At 43.4% G+C, this 14,164-nt stretch overlaps 1 protein-coding gene across 10 annotated transcripts in view; it reads left to right on the forward strand.

Annotated features, from left to right (window-relative positions):
• The first annotated feature begins 529 nt into the window (after nt 1–529).
• The window catches only part of GNG7 (G protein subunit gamma 7), a 128,326-nt gene continuing 114,691 nt past the window's right edge, over nt 530–14,164 (forward strand). For 3 of the 10 annotated variants that reach the window (XM_073324379.1, XM_073324375.1, XM_073324383.1), the window contains exon 1: nt 531–745. The gene's annotated coding sequence lies outside the window, so the exon portion shown is untranslated. Of the gene's footprint in view, nt 746–14,164 lie in introns of all 10 variants that reach the window. The other 7 variants (XM_073324372.1, XM_073324374.1, XM_073324378.1 and 4 more) reach the window with 4 other exon arrangements.

Here is a 14,164-nt window from a genome sequence, read left to right on the forward strand (position 1 = left end):
CTTGCCCGGGGTCAGAGGCGGCATGGTTTGGGCCAGGCCTGCGCCGGCAGTCACGGCGTCAGGTCGTGGGCGAGGGACCTTTCCATCCCGGCAAAAGCCCCCGTGTAGACGCCGCGTTGTGCGGTTCCGGGGGGCCCTGCCGGAGAGGCCTTGGCCCTGCTGGGCAGGGGCGCGGAGCCCCCCCGGGGGCCAGGGGAGAGAACGATCCAGAACGGATCCCGGTGATTACTAAGAGCTCAAGCCAGGCTAACCAACAGATGTTAATTGCGTGAACCCTTAACAGTGAATAACTAATCAGGGCTCACATAGGGGCTCATTTAAATAAATGTAAATAACCCGCCCGCAAAAACACCAGTGAAATGATCACATGCCCTCCCCCCACCACCTTGCGGATCAATATTCATGAACTTCATTTGAATGCCCCGCCTTCTTTTGGCTCCTTGTGCTCTGATTGGCTAGTTCCTTTGTCACTCCCTGGCCCGCCGCCCGGCCCCTCCTCTCTTGCTCCCCGTTACTTGGAGGCCCCGCTAAGAAGGTTGCAGCCTAACCCGGCGGCTGTGCCGGGCCCCGCCTTCCCCGTTGGGGTGCTGGGCGCTGATTGGTCCTCCCGTGCTGTCAGTCACGCCGCGGGGCCCCCACCCCGTCCCCGGCTGGGGCTCGGCAGCAGGTTGGGTTGCGCGGCGGAGGTTGGTGTCTGAGGCGGCCGCGGGCTCCCCTCCTCCGCCCCCTCGGTGCCCCGCGCAGGGTGAGGAGGGGCCGGGCCCCGGGGCGGGTGGGGTTCTCGCCCAGCCCGGGGAGGGAGCGACGGGAAACCCCGGCGCAGGCCGCGGCCTGGCGGAGCCCCCGCCCCAGGGACCCCCTCGGGGCCCGGCCGGGCCGGAAGAGGGGCGGGCGTAAGGGGAGGGGTACGGGGGTGGGGAGGTTGGGGGAGGAGGGTACGGGGTTGGGGGGAGTGGGGTGGTGGGGGTTGGGGAGGGGAGGAGGGAGGTGGGGGGAGGAGGGTACGGGGTTGGGGGGAGTGGGGTGGTGGGGGTTGGGGAGGGGAGGAGGGAGGTGGGGGGGAGGAGGGTACGGGGTTGGGGGGAGTGGGGTGGTGGGGGAGGGGAGGAGGGAGGTGGGGGGGAGGAGGGTACGGGGTGGGGGAGGAGGGGATGGGGGGGTTGGGGGGAGTGGGGTGGTGGGGGAGGGGAGGAGGGAGGTGGGGAGGTTGGGGGGAGTGGGGTGGTGGGGGTTGGGGAGGGGAGGAGGGAGGTGGGGGGGAGGAGGGTACGGGGATGGGGGGGTTGGGGGGAGTGGGGTGGTGGGGGTTGGGGAGGGGAGGAGGGAGGTGGGGGGAGGAGGGTACGGGGATGGGGAGGTTGGGGGGAGTGGGGTGGTGGGGGATGGGGAGGGGAGGAGGGAGGTGGGGGGGAGGAGGGTACGGGGATGGGGAGGTTGGGGGGAGGGGGATGGGGAGGGGAGGAGGGAGGTGGGGGGGAGGAGGGTACGGGGATGGGATGGCAGTTGGGGGTTAAGGGGTAACGGGGCATGTGTGGACATTGTGGGGATAAGAGGGTAACAAGGGGTACTGGGGTAATAAGGGAGTGACCATGTAGGGGGATAAGGGGACATGTGGAAGTCCTGGTTTAATGAGTGGAGGAATAGGGGGGTACTGGGTAATAAGGGTATATGCATCAGGGGAGAATGGAGGAGTAGGGGGCATGTGAGGATACTGGGGGAATAAAGGGGAGCAGAGGGTTGGGGAGCGGAGGGTAATGAGGGGCATGTTGGAATCCTGGGGGGAATAAGGGGGTGTTGGCATGTGGATGGGTGAGTTTGGGGTAATAAAGGGGCATGTGAGGGTTCTGGGGTAATAAGACAATAGGTCTGTGGAGTGGGGGAATAAAGAGGAATGTCAGGGTAATTAATGGAGGAATGTGGGGAGTTGGATAGGACCATTTTTAGATAACTGGGGAGAAGGTACTTGAGGATATAACATGGGTATCGGGGACAGCTGGAGAGCATGGGGGTAATATGAGTTGTATGTGGGACTGGTAACATGCGAATATATATGTATATGGTTATAGTGTGTTGGGAGGTAGCAAATGTGGCGTATTGGGGAGCTGTTAAAGATGTGGGTGGGGTATATCACAGGCAAGTAGTTGATGGCTGGTTGAAGGTGGTACTGGTAGCTTTCCTGTTCTTTTTGGAGAGTATTTTGGAGGGGTGTGTGATGGATTGTAAATCACAGGCTAGTTTAGGGAGGAGTAATTGTGCTGATCAAGGTTTTTCATTTTTATGAGGTGGGGGCTAGACAGGTAATGTCGGTGTTGCAGGCAACAAGGGAGGGAAATTCTCTTTCTCCATCTCCTTGTTGAATTTCAGGCTGAGGTGGTATAGAATTTGGTATGGAAGCCAAATACTAGCAGGTGTTCTGGGGGAGCAGGGGGGATTAGGAAGGGAAGAGTTTGTGGGAGGGGGGTGTTATGGCTCATTCTGGAGGCAGTGGATTTCCTCTCAAAGTTGTTTCATTAGGCTGTGTTGGAGGGTCTAAACACTCATGTTTTTTGTACTAGGCCATTGCTAGCAGATGTGATTTTAAAATGGAAACAAAGAGGGAAATAACTAGGTTATAGTCTAGTGTTAGATTTATTCTGTTCTTTGTATCTTTTTATATTAGTGATTGTTTTGAATTATTCAAATTCCCTGTCAGTACAGCTTTTTAAAAAAATAGGGTGGAATTGCACTTGATGGATGGTTCTTGGTGAAATTGACAACCTAGAACTATTTGTTTATAGGTGTAGGTATTTAAAAAATGTACTCTGACAAATACAACTCTGGTGACTTTACCAGTAGAGGAGCTGACTTCCTCATAGGCCACAGGAAGCAGTAATTTGATATTTAATCTGAGTCCATCCAACTCTATAAGAGAACTTCAAGTAACTGTTCTTGTGTTTTTCTTTTGAAGCATATTAGCTTTCAGGACATTCTTAGCCTTACAACAGTATGGCAGTGAACTAACACTCATTCTGCAGATTTAAAGCATATATCTTAACTTTATGCACTGTGCGTAGTTCCAAGTGGGTATTTTTTTTTAGGTACTGGGGCCTAAATCTGTTTGCTTTATGAAGGTGTGCTATCTGCTGCAGTTTAACTTCATGGTGTTACCTAGATTACTTCAACCGTATTTATGGCCAATATAAAATATATTACACAAAATAACACTAGTTAAATACTAAAGTATAGCTTTTTGTGTTTAAGTTTCTCTCATGCATTTTGTAGCTCTAAACCAAACAGGAATAACACTTTCTTTGTTTGTGGTTTTCCAAGTGTTGTAACATGTTACAACTTCCATAGGAAGCAGTTTTTAAATGTATCTCGTGTTCCATTTGTAATGTTCCTTATTTTCCCCCTTGATGTAGTGTTTATACTCCATATAACTTCAAAATATTTTAAAAGCATTAACTAGATGCTCACAACATAGAGGGAGTTTTACAGGTGAGGAAACTGAGGCACACACTGACTTGTTCTAGTCTAGGACAAGCAGAAAGGATGAGTTGTTAGGCGCTAGCTTGGGACTTGGGAGACCCAGGGTCAGTTCCTTACCCTACACAGACTTCCTCTGTGACCTTGGGCAAATAATTTAATCTCTCTGGGTCATAGTTGCTCATCTGTAAAATGGAAATAGGGCAATGTTACTATCTCACAGGGGTACTGAGGATAAATACAGTAAAGATTATGAGGTGCTTAGATACTGCTGTAATGGGGGGCTGGATAAGATCTAAAGATATGGGAAAATAGTGTCAGGACTGAGAATTTGGGGAGTTCTAGCTCCTGACTCCCAAACTCATGCTCTAGCTACTAGACACTGTTCTCCTCAAACTTGAGCAGACTCTCTGGCCTTCAGAAAGTATTAAATGCCATTTTCCCCCCGCTGGTTAAAGTAGCCCACTACTTTGTAAAATGAAAATCACATAACTGAATTTGTCACTTTTAGTAATAGGGGGAATCATGATTCCTCATACTGAAAGACATCTTATTAGCACAGTGGCTGGTCCTTTGAGCCTTGGTGCTGGCAAAATGCCTCGGCTTAACTGGTTGTCATTAGAATAGTTTATGCTTTGTGCAAGGCTTGAAATAGTCACTTGTCCACTTACCAGTAACTAGTGGGAAGTTTTCCCTAATGTGTTCAGGAGGGGGTGGAGAGAAGCAGAATTTAAGCTGCCATTTAAAAAAAAAATACCTTCTTGTCCTTTCAGTTGTGAAGAAATGTGGGCCTGTGTAGTGCTGTCTTACTGAATTTGCAGACCCTGGTGCTGTGTAGAATTGACAACTGATCAATTTCACTGCTGCTATCAGAACCCTGGGGGTAGCAGTAAAGCTGAAAAACAATCATGACAGTTTCACTGTCTTGCTGCTTGGAAAAAGGCAGGCTCTGGGGGAGAATGGCCCAAAAATGGTGGTTGCAAGAATTGTAGAGAAACAGTCCACAACAGATGAGGTATTCTGGGGTTAGGGCAGCTGAGGGGTAGGACGAGAACTCCTCTTTCAGAGCCGTAGGGGGACTTAATTTTATCAGACCCCTGCTAAGAAGATAGTGATATGAGAAGTGAACCCCTTGCAGAGTTTCAAGCGGGGTTCTAGGATAAGAAGCTATAAACAGCAGCTTGCTCCAGTCCATGTTTTTTTGCGTGTCAATGCTAAAGGTTTGCACCAATCTAACTAGAGTGGTGGCTAGCTATGAATGCTTGAAATCCTTTGTCTGCACAAGGTCTCGGTTTCCCCATCTCTAAAACAGATAAAAGGGTTGAGGCTTGACTGGCTACTGTTTGAACAGGTACTTTGAAGTGTAAAGTGTTAAATTATCATTTGCCTTGTCTAATGTGTTTTGACATGCTTTTTTTAAAATTGGGTGGTACCCTGACCAGTTGGTTGTCAGAAAGTGTTGAATTTGAAAATTGCTAGTATGACTGTTTTGTAACCCTCCTGATAGGTTGAGAGACCTAACAGGTGGTAAATACTATGTTGCCAAGGTGATGTGATGTTCTCCTCCTCCTTTGTGGGTCTGACATTTTGCACATCAAACTAAGAGAAGATATTAAAGGGGGGAGGGAAATGAAGATTAAGAAAAATGTAAGTAATGTTCCTTCCCACACTGCTCTGTGGTCTCACCTGGTTAATAACCTAAGCCTGTTAGAGGACTACCAGCAAAGCTGAAGAGGGCATAATTTTTACCCACGTCTTCATGCTGGTATCCTCCGCTTGTTAAAAAAATTACCCAAACTTTTGCAGCATAGATAAGATTCAAAGGGCCAAGTTCTGCCCTTGGATTCATGCATGAAACTTTTGACTCCAGTGGGAGTTGCATGTGCATTGCATATGCATATCTAATGGTAGAACTTGTACCAAATTACTCTGGGCTAGCCTACAATATTGAAGTGAGTGCTTTAGGTTTTATTGCTATCACGTAAGCATTTCACCTTTCTATTTGCTCCATCCAGGTCAGCTAAATAGGTAGCTGTGGGAGAGGTGCTGTGGTACTGCAGCAGCTGTGCCTCTGTTTACCCAATGAAGTCTTCAGGACACTTTGTTCATGGATGTGGCTTTGATATGGGGACTTCAGTACCTCTGAAGTCTAAGACCAACAAACAAAAAGAATCTTTGGGCCTGGTGGCTTCAACTTTCAGCCCCCTTCCTCTCAGGTGGTCCTCAGCTGCAGTGGCTTGGCTTAATGACTACCAGCCAGCTCCTGGTAACAAATCAAACTGTCTGACCTACCCTTCCGCAGGAAGGCTCTGGCAGACTGTAGTCTTCAGTCACCTCCGGGGCCCCACCCAGGCTTCTTTCTGAACGTGGGGACTGCCAGTCTGCTTTCCTTCCCAGTCAGGGCCAAACTGAGCTGTGCTCCCTCCTTTTAACACCTTCTTCCATGCCTGAGGCCCAGCACAGATGTAGGGGGCTGGTGGGGGCTCCATGCAGCTTATTAACCTGTTCCTGACCAGTGTGGGGTTTGTATATCCCATCAAGTAGCTTGACAAAATATACAAGAATAGACTGATAAACTTGGATGTATATGTTGCATTTTCTTTAAATACACCAGTTATGCACCTTTATTTCATGCATGAGTTTTTGAGGTTTCTAGTATTTAAACTTCTTATATTATGGGAAAGATTATCATGGGAAAGGGGTGTCTTTGTTTAGCCTTATTTTTAGTATTACCTGTATTTTGTAGGGTTTCAGACTAACAGCCGTGTTAGTCTGTATTCGCAAAGAGAAAAGGAGTACTAGTGGCACCTTAGAGACTAACCAATTTATTTGCGCATGAGCTTTCGTGAGCCACAGCTCACTTCATCGGATCTGATGAAGTGAGCTATGGCTCACGAAAGCTTATGTGCAAATAAATTGGTTAGTCTCTAAGATGCCACAAGTACTTCTTTTCTTTCTGTATTTTGTAAATCTTCTATTTCTTTATCCTCCAAAAAGATTAGAATCAAAGTTATTTTAAGTCAAGAGAAGAGACTACAAATGGTCAGGAAAATCAAGAGAAAATCTGCTTAATTTTGAAAAAGTTCAATATTCACTACACTGATTTATTTTAGTAAATAGAAATCTTAGAATTGTCTCTTGGCTTTCTTCAATGCAAATGTCTTGCTTGTGCAGAGTGGAAGCAATATTTAAAGCATGTGTGTTTTTGTTTTTTAACATGGAAACCAGATTATTTTTTTCCTGAATTGGGCTACATGTATGCTACTGATCTTAAATAAGTGTTTGTGACCGAAATAGCTCCAATAACTCATTATCATCTTTGGTCTAAACTTGTTCTAAATACTTTCTATGAACAGATTTTTAAAACTACTGTTTACAAAAAAAGAGGAAATTCAGGCAAACTGTTAGTGTTGAGACACAAACCAGGAAACTTAGTTAAGGCTGTCTCATAACTTGCCCTTCCCCCATCCACTCGAACAGACACAAGTGTGTCTGCCTTATCCTGACCTGTCCTATTATATATTGTTTTGCAAAATGTTAAGTGTTCAGACATGTACTTGGAAATAATTACTTCTGTTTAAAATATTAAAAGGTGTAAAATCTGAGAACTCTTGAGTCACCCATGTACTGTTTTACTTTGTCATTCCTATAGTAGGAGGAAAAAGGTAGAAAATGGATTTGTGTGAGTGTGTATTCTCTGAAAATAACCCACCCCTTTTAGTGTGAATATGACAGTAACTGAACCAGAGGTCTTAGTGCAAGCAGGATTTCCTTCATTTTCAGTCCTGAAGCTAGTGTTATGAATACAGGGCCTATGACAGTTGCAGGATGTGTTGTTCATCATACTCGATACCTTGCCCAGTCGTGCTCTGGTCGCTGTAGAGAAATGACAGCCCTCTCCTTTCCATTAGACCTCCTGGAACAATCAGCATTAGAAATTGGCATTCTATTAAAGTTCTTCAAATGGCTTTTCAACTTATCCCATTCAGAGGGCGTAAGGTCTATTTTTAAACATATAGAAGAGTTGATGGTGGTTTTTGTTTTTTTTAAATTTTTTTTCCCAAAGCCCTGCAGGATTTTTGTCCATTTCTGCTGGCTTTGCTCTTACAATTTAGTCCTTGGGTGTTTTCTGTTCTTTCCTCCTACTCTCTTCCCCCCCCCCCCCCCCATGTGTTTTAACCTTTTCCCAGCTAAGTGCTTATTTTCTGATACTTTTCCTCTAAAATCAGACAAATGTTTCTCTTCAGATGTCATTCAGAAGTTGGTTTTACAGAAAGTAGTATTTTGTTCCTCGTTTGGTGGGTGATATCGTGATCCCTGCAATGTCCTGGTGGTGAAATTTCTGTTTTGGCTGGCAACAGAATGATGTTTTTGCTCTGTAGGTCATGACTGTTAGTGAAAACTAACTAGGATTACTGAAAACGAGAGCTGTGATACTGGCTGAGGTACACCACTTGAATATTCCCAAACACAAATTCTGTTAACTTTAAGATTACTATGTAATTCTTTATTTAAAAACAGTTTTGAGGGCAAATAGTTACAGAATTTAAATATAGAACCTTTTAAAAAATCCTTAGTTAAGGTTAATGAATACAATCCCTTCTCTGATAGTATTACTTTCTAAATTTAATAATAACAACATTTTCCTTTGGTAGTATCAACCACTCAAACAGGCAGTATTGCTTGGATGTTTAAGAGCAAATGTGTGTTTATTCCATTGAAGAGGACGATCAGTGGAGGTAGGATCAAACTTTCAAGAGGATCAGTGCTCCTTTCTTCCAGCCTCATCACAATAGGAAGTTCATAGTGTATCTAGAACAAAATGTTGGCAAATCGTTTTTCCTATGACCTATGAATGTACGGAGCGCCTCTGTGGGGGCATTCTACAGAAAGTTTTGTGCTAGGCTAATACAATCAGACAGATTTAATTGCCAGCTAATCCAGATTAAACATTGTCATCATTCCAGTCATTGAATCATATATGGATTTATGCTGTTAATCTTGACCCATAGCTTCCTATTGTTATAAAATTTTAAATCTTGAAACAAAAGGCTTTTTTTTTTCAGTGGGTTTTATATTAAAAAAGAGAACCATTGTACAGTACCTATTAGATCTAGGAAATAAAAGTGGAACAAATCTTTTGGCACTGGGGATGTTTTTTACTTGAGGAGAAGTAAAGCCATGTTGCTTGGAAATGGGGAAACAAGTGTTCTATAATTATAATTTGTTTATTTAAATGAAGTGGCGAAAAGCAAGTAGGGATCAGAAGAACATGCTGAACCAAAGGAATAATGGTTGAGCAGTTTTGGAGAGGGCTAGCCTAACAGGAATAGGAAAGACAATGGAGTCAAGTTTGGAAGGAAAGCTGTAGAACACTGAGACCACAACTGAAAACAAGTCCAATAGTTTGGAAGCTCATTTAATTCACGTGGTTTTGGGAATCTATCAATTTGGTTTTGTTGAAGTTTCTTATAACTTGCTTAAATTGTTGCTAACAGACAATGGCAGAAGTAGCCTTGGAAATCGTGATGAAATTAACATAGACATCATGTACTGTAAACTATGCAGACAGAAGCTTCTCTTGTATTCTGTATAAGGCCAGGTTTATGCTACAAAGATTTGTAGGTATAGCTATTGGCCAGGGGTGTGAAAAAACCATACCCCCAGCTGACACAGGTTATTTCTGCAAACCCCCCAGTTGTAAAAGCAGCTATGTTGACAGGGTGCTTCTGTTGGCATAACTAATGTGTATGGGAAGGTGGTGTTACTATAGTGGCAGAAACTCCTTGTATCAGCATATGCTGTCTACACTACGAGCCTCTGCCGATAGCCATGCTGATTAGCTATACTGGCAAAGCCTGTCTAGTGTAGACTAGACCTAAATCTGTCTTTTGTAATGTAAAAGTTATTGAGGGTGAGTGGGAAGAATGAGTGTTGAACATCATGAAGTGTAGTGAGGGTAAGGAAAAGTTCTGTCACACTGCTGTGAACCGAGCGTGAAGATTCAGGGTCTGAACTATGGTTCATTTAGTATGGAACCTTAATTCTAAATTTCTGGGTTTCAAATAGTTTTTAATTGCAGTAATCTAATGTGTTGTGTTGATATGCTTAAAACTCTGTTTTTTGTCAAGGATGTATGTGTAGTAACTCAAGTTTCAATGACTCCATTTCTTCACGGTTCTTTAAAATCTTGATACTGTCTCTCTCTTTATGATAAGAAAGCCACTGGCTCTAATATCAGATAGCTCAGATGTTTCTCAGTAGGTTTCAGAGTAGCAGCCATGTTAGTCTGTGTCCGCAAAAAGAAAAGGAGGACTTGTGGCACCTTAGAGACCAACAAATTTATTTGAGCATAAGCTTTCGTGAGCTAGCTGTAGCTCATGAAAGCTTATGCTCAAATAAATTTGTTAGTTTCTAAGGTGTCACAAGTACTCCTTTTCTTTCTGTTTCTCAATGGTTTCTGTCAAACATTAAGTTGGAGCCTGGACAGACCTGGTACCAAAAAACCCAAACAAACAAACAAAGCCCTAATTGGCATTTGGCTTCTGGCTTTTCCCACACTCTTCCAGTTTACAAATCTGTTGCACTGTGTTTTACACTTTGCAGGCAGTTTCTATAAACTGCTATTTTGCAAAGTCAGGTGCCTCTCTCTCCATTGCTTAATCTCCAAAACCTCAAAAAGAAAAGGAGGACTTGTGGCACCTTAGAGACTAACAAATTTATTTGAGCATAAAACCTGTTAGTCTGGAGCAGTCATTATGCTTTCAGAAGAAAACACTTCTTTTCAGCCCCATGCCATTAGTTTGGAGGGTCTACTCTAGAGTGTCTCATGTATTTCTAAGAACATGCGTTGTTGTATTCTTTGCAGTATACTGCCATTTAGTTTGGGAAGTCAGGCAGCTGGCAGGCTCCAAGAATGCACTTTAGGGCACTAACTGTGCTGAAACCAGCGCGCTCCACTTAATCTCAATTTATCATAACCAAAATCCACCACATAACTGGATTTTTAACTAAGTCTTGGAGGGTAGGGCTTGGATCTAACCTTACATGAGAATAAACTAATGGCTCTCTGCAGCAAGGGCATGTATTAAAAGCGGCTGATGTGTTTTTAAAGAAGTGCATTGTTGCACAGGCTGAAGTACAAAAGGTCCTGTAATTCCTATATTTTTGTGGGGAAGGCAATTCTGTTGGTGGCTGCTGGTGAAATAGTAACTAGATTTATTTATTTATTTTTAATTCATGGCAAAGACATGCAGGGTGGGTGAGAGGAACCCTTTCTGGTAGATGCTTTAATTTTCATAAAAAGAAAAGGAGGACTTGTGGCACCTTAGAGACTAACACATTTATTTGAGCATAAGCTTTCGTGAGCTAGCTGTAGCTCACAAAAGCAAAACACTGCTGCTACTCTGAAACCTTTAATTTTCATGTAGATATTAGGTAAGGGTGTGAGAGCACAAATATTTGCTTTGAGTTAAGGAACAAAAGGGAGCATTAAAGCTTTACTTTAGTCAAAGGGAACAGAAAACACCAGTCCAGCCAGAAGGACTGCAGTAAATACCCAAGGGTTTCCTTTCCTTCATGAGCACAGTAGGTTGTCATTGATAGACTATACTCCCCCCTGTCTTTTGGAAGGAGGCATTCTAGGGTTGATGAACACAGCCTTTTGTCTGTGTTGCAAACCCTTTCTAAGCAGGGAAGGGGTTAGTCACATGTATCATTGCTCTAATGGAAAGCTGTTCCCTTGTCACATATAGGTAAGTACATCATGTAGATGCTTAATTTTATGATTTAGGGTTTTTTTGGGAGGTGGGGGTGTGATTGGGGAGAGGACCTGGGTAATCATTTTAAAGTTTGGTGGTGGTTTTTTTAAATCATTCTTTTACCTTTATGTGCTGGATGATAAATTTTGCTGATTGCTTCTCTTCCTCTTGTGATGAAACAGGTTTTAATTCTGTGTTTACTATGTTTGGACAAAATTAGGATTCCAGATCTAATTGCAACATGGTGTTTACCTTCTCCTGACACCCTTGAGGTAAAACAGTCTTTTTTGTGTATTCTGGTTTATTTTGCCTTTCACCCCAGAGCTTTCTAAAACTGGCAAGTTTGTATTTTCTTTTTTGTACTGTAACAATCTGAAATTACAGATGTTTAGGTACTAAGCAGTTTATATGCTGAGTTTTTTCTTGACATTGTCATTAGGTGGTTCTGATTTCTTTTGGCCCTCTTTAGGAGTTGGGCTGCTCTGACTGAATTTTCACTTTGTTAGTTCAGATTCAAGACCATGTATTTTGGCTTTTCAGCTGTTTTAAATCTAGTAGGCAGGGCTAGATACTGAGAAAAAGGGCATTCTGGGGTTTCAGTAGACAAAGTGAAGATCAAACCAAATTCTGTTTTCTCAGATACCCCACATTCAAATTTCCATGGAAGATGATCCGACTAGACTGAGGTCAGTCTGTAGGGCTATTATGTCCGTCACAAAGAATAGTGTCCCTCAGATTGTACTTCGTGTATCCTGCTCGTTTGTATGAAGACCTATGTTTGCTGCTGCTCCAGTGCCATGTATGTTTGCAAGTAAGCTGTAGAAAGAACGTCCAGAGTAGGAATTGCAACAGAATTTTTTTTTAAAGTTTTCATTTCAACTCCTCTGCAGCCTGTGCAATTGTGTGCCTCGTTTACTGAGGGTACGTAAATTCTGCATTCTGAATGAAGGGACTCACTTGCAGATGTTCTTCTGGGAAAGGTAACTCTTCTGCAGACATGTAGATGTGAGATCCTGATTTTGATAATGCTTTTGGCGCAGTGCCACATGGCATTCTCATAAGCAAACCAGAGAAATGTGGTCTAGATGAAATTACTACAGGGTGGGTGCACAACTGGTGAAAGACCATACTCCGAGTAGTTATCGAAGGTTTGTTGTCAAACACGGGAAATAACTAGTTAGGTCCCATAGGGCTCTGTACTGGGTCTAGTACTAGTCAATATTTTCATTAAGATCCTGGATAATGGAGTGGAGAATTTGATTATAAAATTTGTAGATGACACTAAGCTGAGAGGGGTTGCTTGCACTTGACGGACAGGATTGGAATTCAAAACGATCTTGACAAATTAGAGAATTGTTGCAATTCAGCAAGATGAAATTCAGTAAAGACAAGTGCAAAGTACTTCACTTCACTTAGGAAGAAAAATCAAATGCACAACTACAAAATGGGAAATAACTGGCTAGGCATAGTACTGCTGAAAAGGATCTCAGGGTTATAGTGGATCAGAAATTGAGTGAGTCAGCAATGTGATACAGTAGCAAAAAAGGTGAGTGTCATTCTGGAGTGTATTAATAAGAGTTTTTCTTATAAGACATGAGAGGTAATTGTCCAGCTCTCATCGTCTTGATGGTGCCTCAGTTGGAATACTATGTCCAGTTCTTGGTATCACACTTTAGGAAAGATGTGGACAAATTGGAGAGAGTCCAAAGGAAAGCAACAAAAATGATAAAAGGTTTTAGCAAATCTGAACTTTGAGAAAATTTTTTAAAAAACAAAAAAAAAAAACCTGGGCACATTTAGTCTTGAGAAGAGGAGACTGAGGTGGGACCTGATCAATCTTCAGATATGTTAAGGGCTGTTAGAGGACAGGGATCAATTGTTCTCCATGCCCACTGAAGGTAGGACTAGAAGTAATTGTGCTAATCTGATTTAGGTTAGATATTCGGAAAAACTTTCTAACTATAAGGGTAGTTGAGCTCTGGAATCCGCTTGCAAGGGAGGTTGTGGAATCGCTGTCATTGGAGGTTTTTAAGAACAGGGTAGGCAAACCTCTGTTGGGGTGGTCTAGGTATATTTGGTGCTGCCTTAGCGCGAGAGGCTGGACTAGATGACCTCTTGAGATCCCTTGTAGTCCTACATTCCTATGATTCTGTGCTTTCCAGTGGAAATACGCCACAGGGGTCCCATGCAGTTTTTTCAATAAATGTATGGCATTTGCCTAAATATACACCTATAATCAGGAATTTTGTAAAACCTGATTAAGGATTAGATTCTGTTTCTTAAACATGGGAATTATTTACAGGGGTCCTAGAAGCTGACAAACTTCTGTAAAAGGCAGCAGCAAGATTGAGTAACATGCAGGGTTTTGAGCATAGACTGCTGCGGTGAGTCCTAAAAAGGACACTACATTGGCTAGTACAGATAGAATAGGATCTAAGTGACAGCAGTGGCTCCATGCTTGCAACATACCAATGCAGATGAAACAAATGTTTGCCAAATGTTGTTCATATGGCAGACCTGCTCTGGAAAAGTGGCCTATGGGTTTAGAGTAGTAATTATTTTCTAACAGCCCTGTGGAGCAAAAGCTATTCAGAGAGTTTATGGAGGACAAGGAAAAGCTTGCTCCAGAATATTAGTATAAAAATGTTTGCATGTGAGCTGCAGTGGGTGACTGATTAGAATATAATTTGGCTCTGCAGAATTCTTTACACACACAGTGGAGGCTGCAGTCTTCCTGAATCTGAACCTGTATGCTGAAGAACCTATCTTTCTGGCTAAAAGTGTGGTGGAACTTGGGTCACGAGCAACTGCAGGGTGCAGTCTGCAAACCCTTGGTGCCACTAGGAACTGCCCATGTACAGAAGCAGCAAATTGCTTTGGAAAACTTCAGCCCTTGTTGTGGTGTCGTGGGTGATTTGGTAGAGCCCTTCTTCAAGAAG

The sequence above is a fragment of the Lepidochelys kempii genome, chromosome 25, assembly GCF_965140265.1.
Source record: "Lepidochelys kempii isolate rLepKem1 chromosome 25, rLepKem1.hap2, whole genome shotgun sequence".
Classification (NCBI taxonomy): domain Eukaryota; kingdom Metazoa; phylum Chordata; order Testudines; family Cheloniidae; genus Lepidochelys; species Lepidochelys kempii.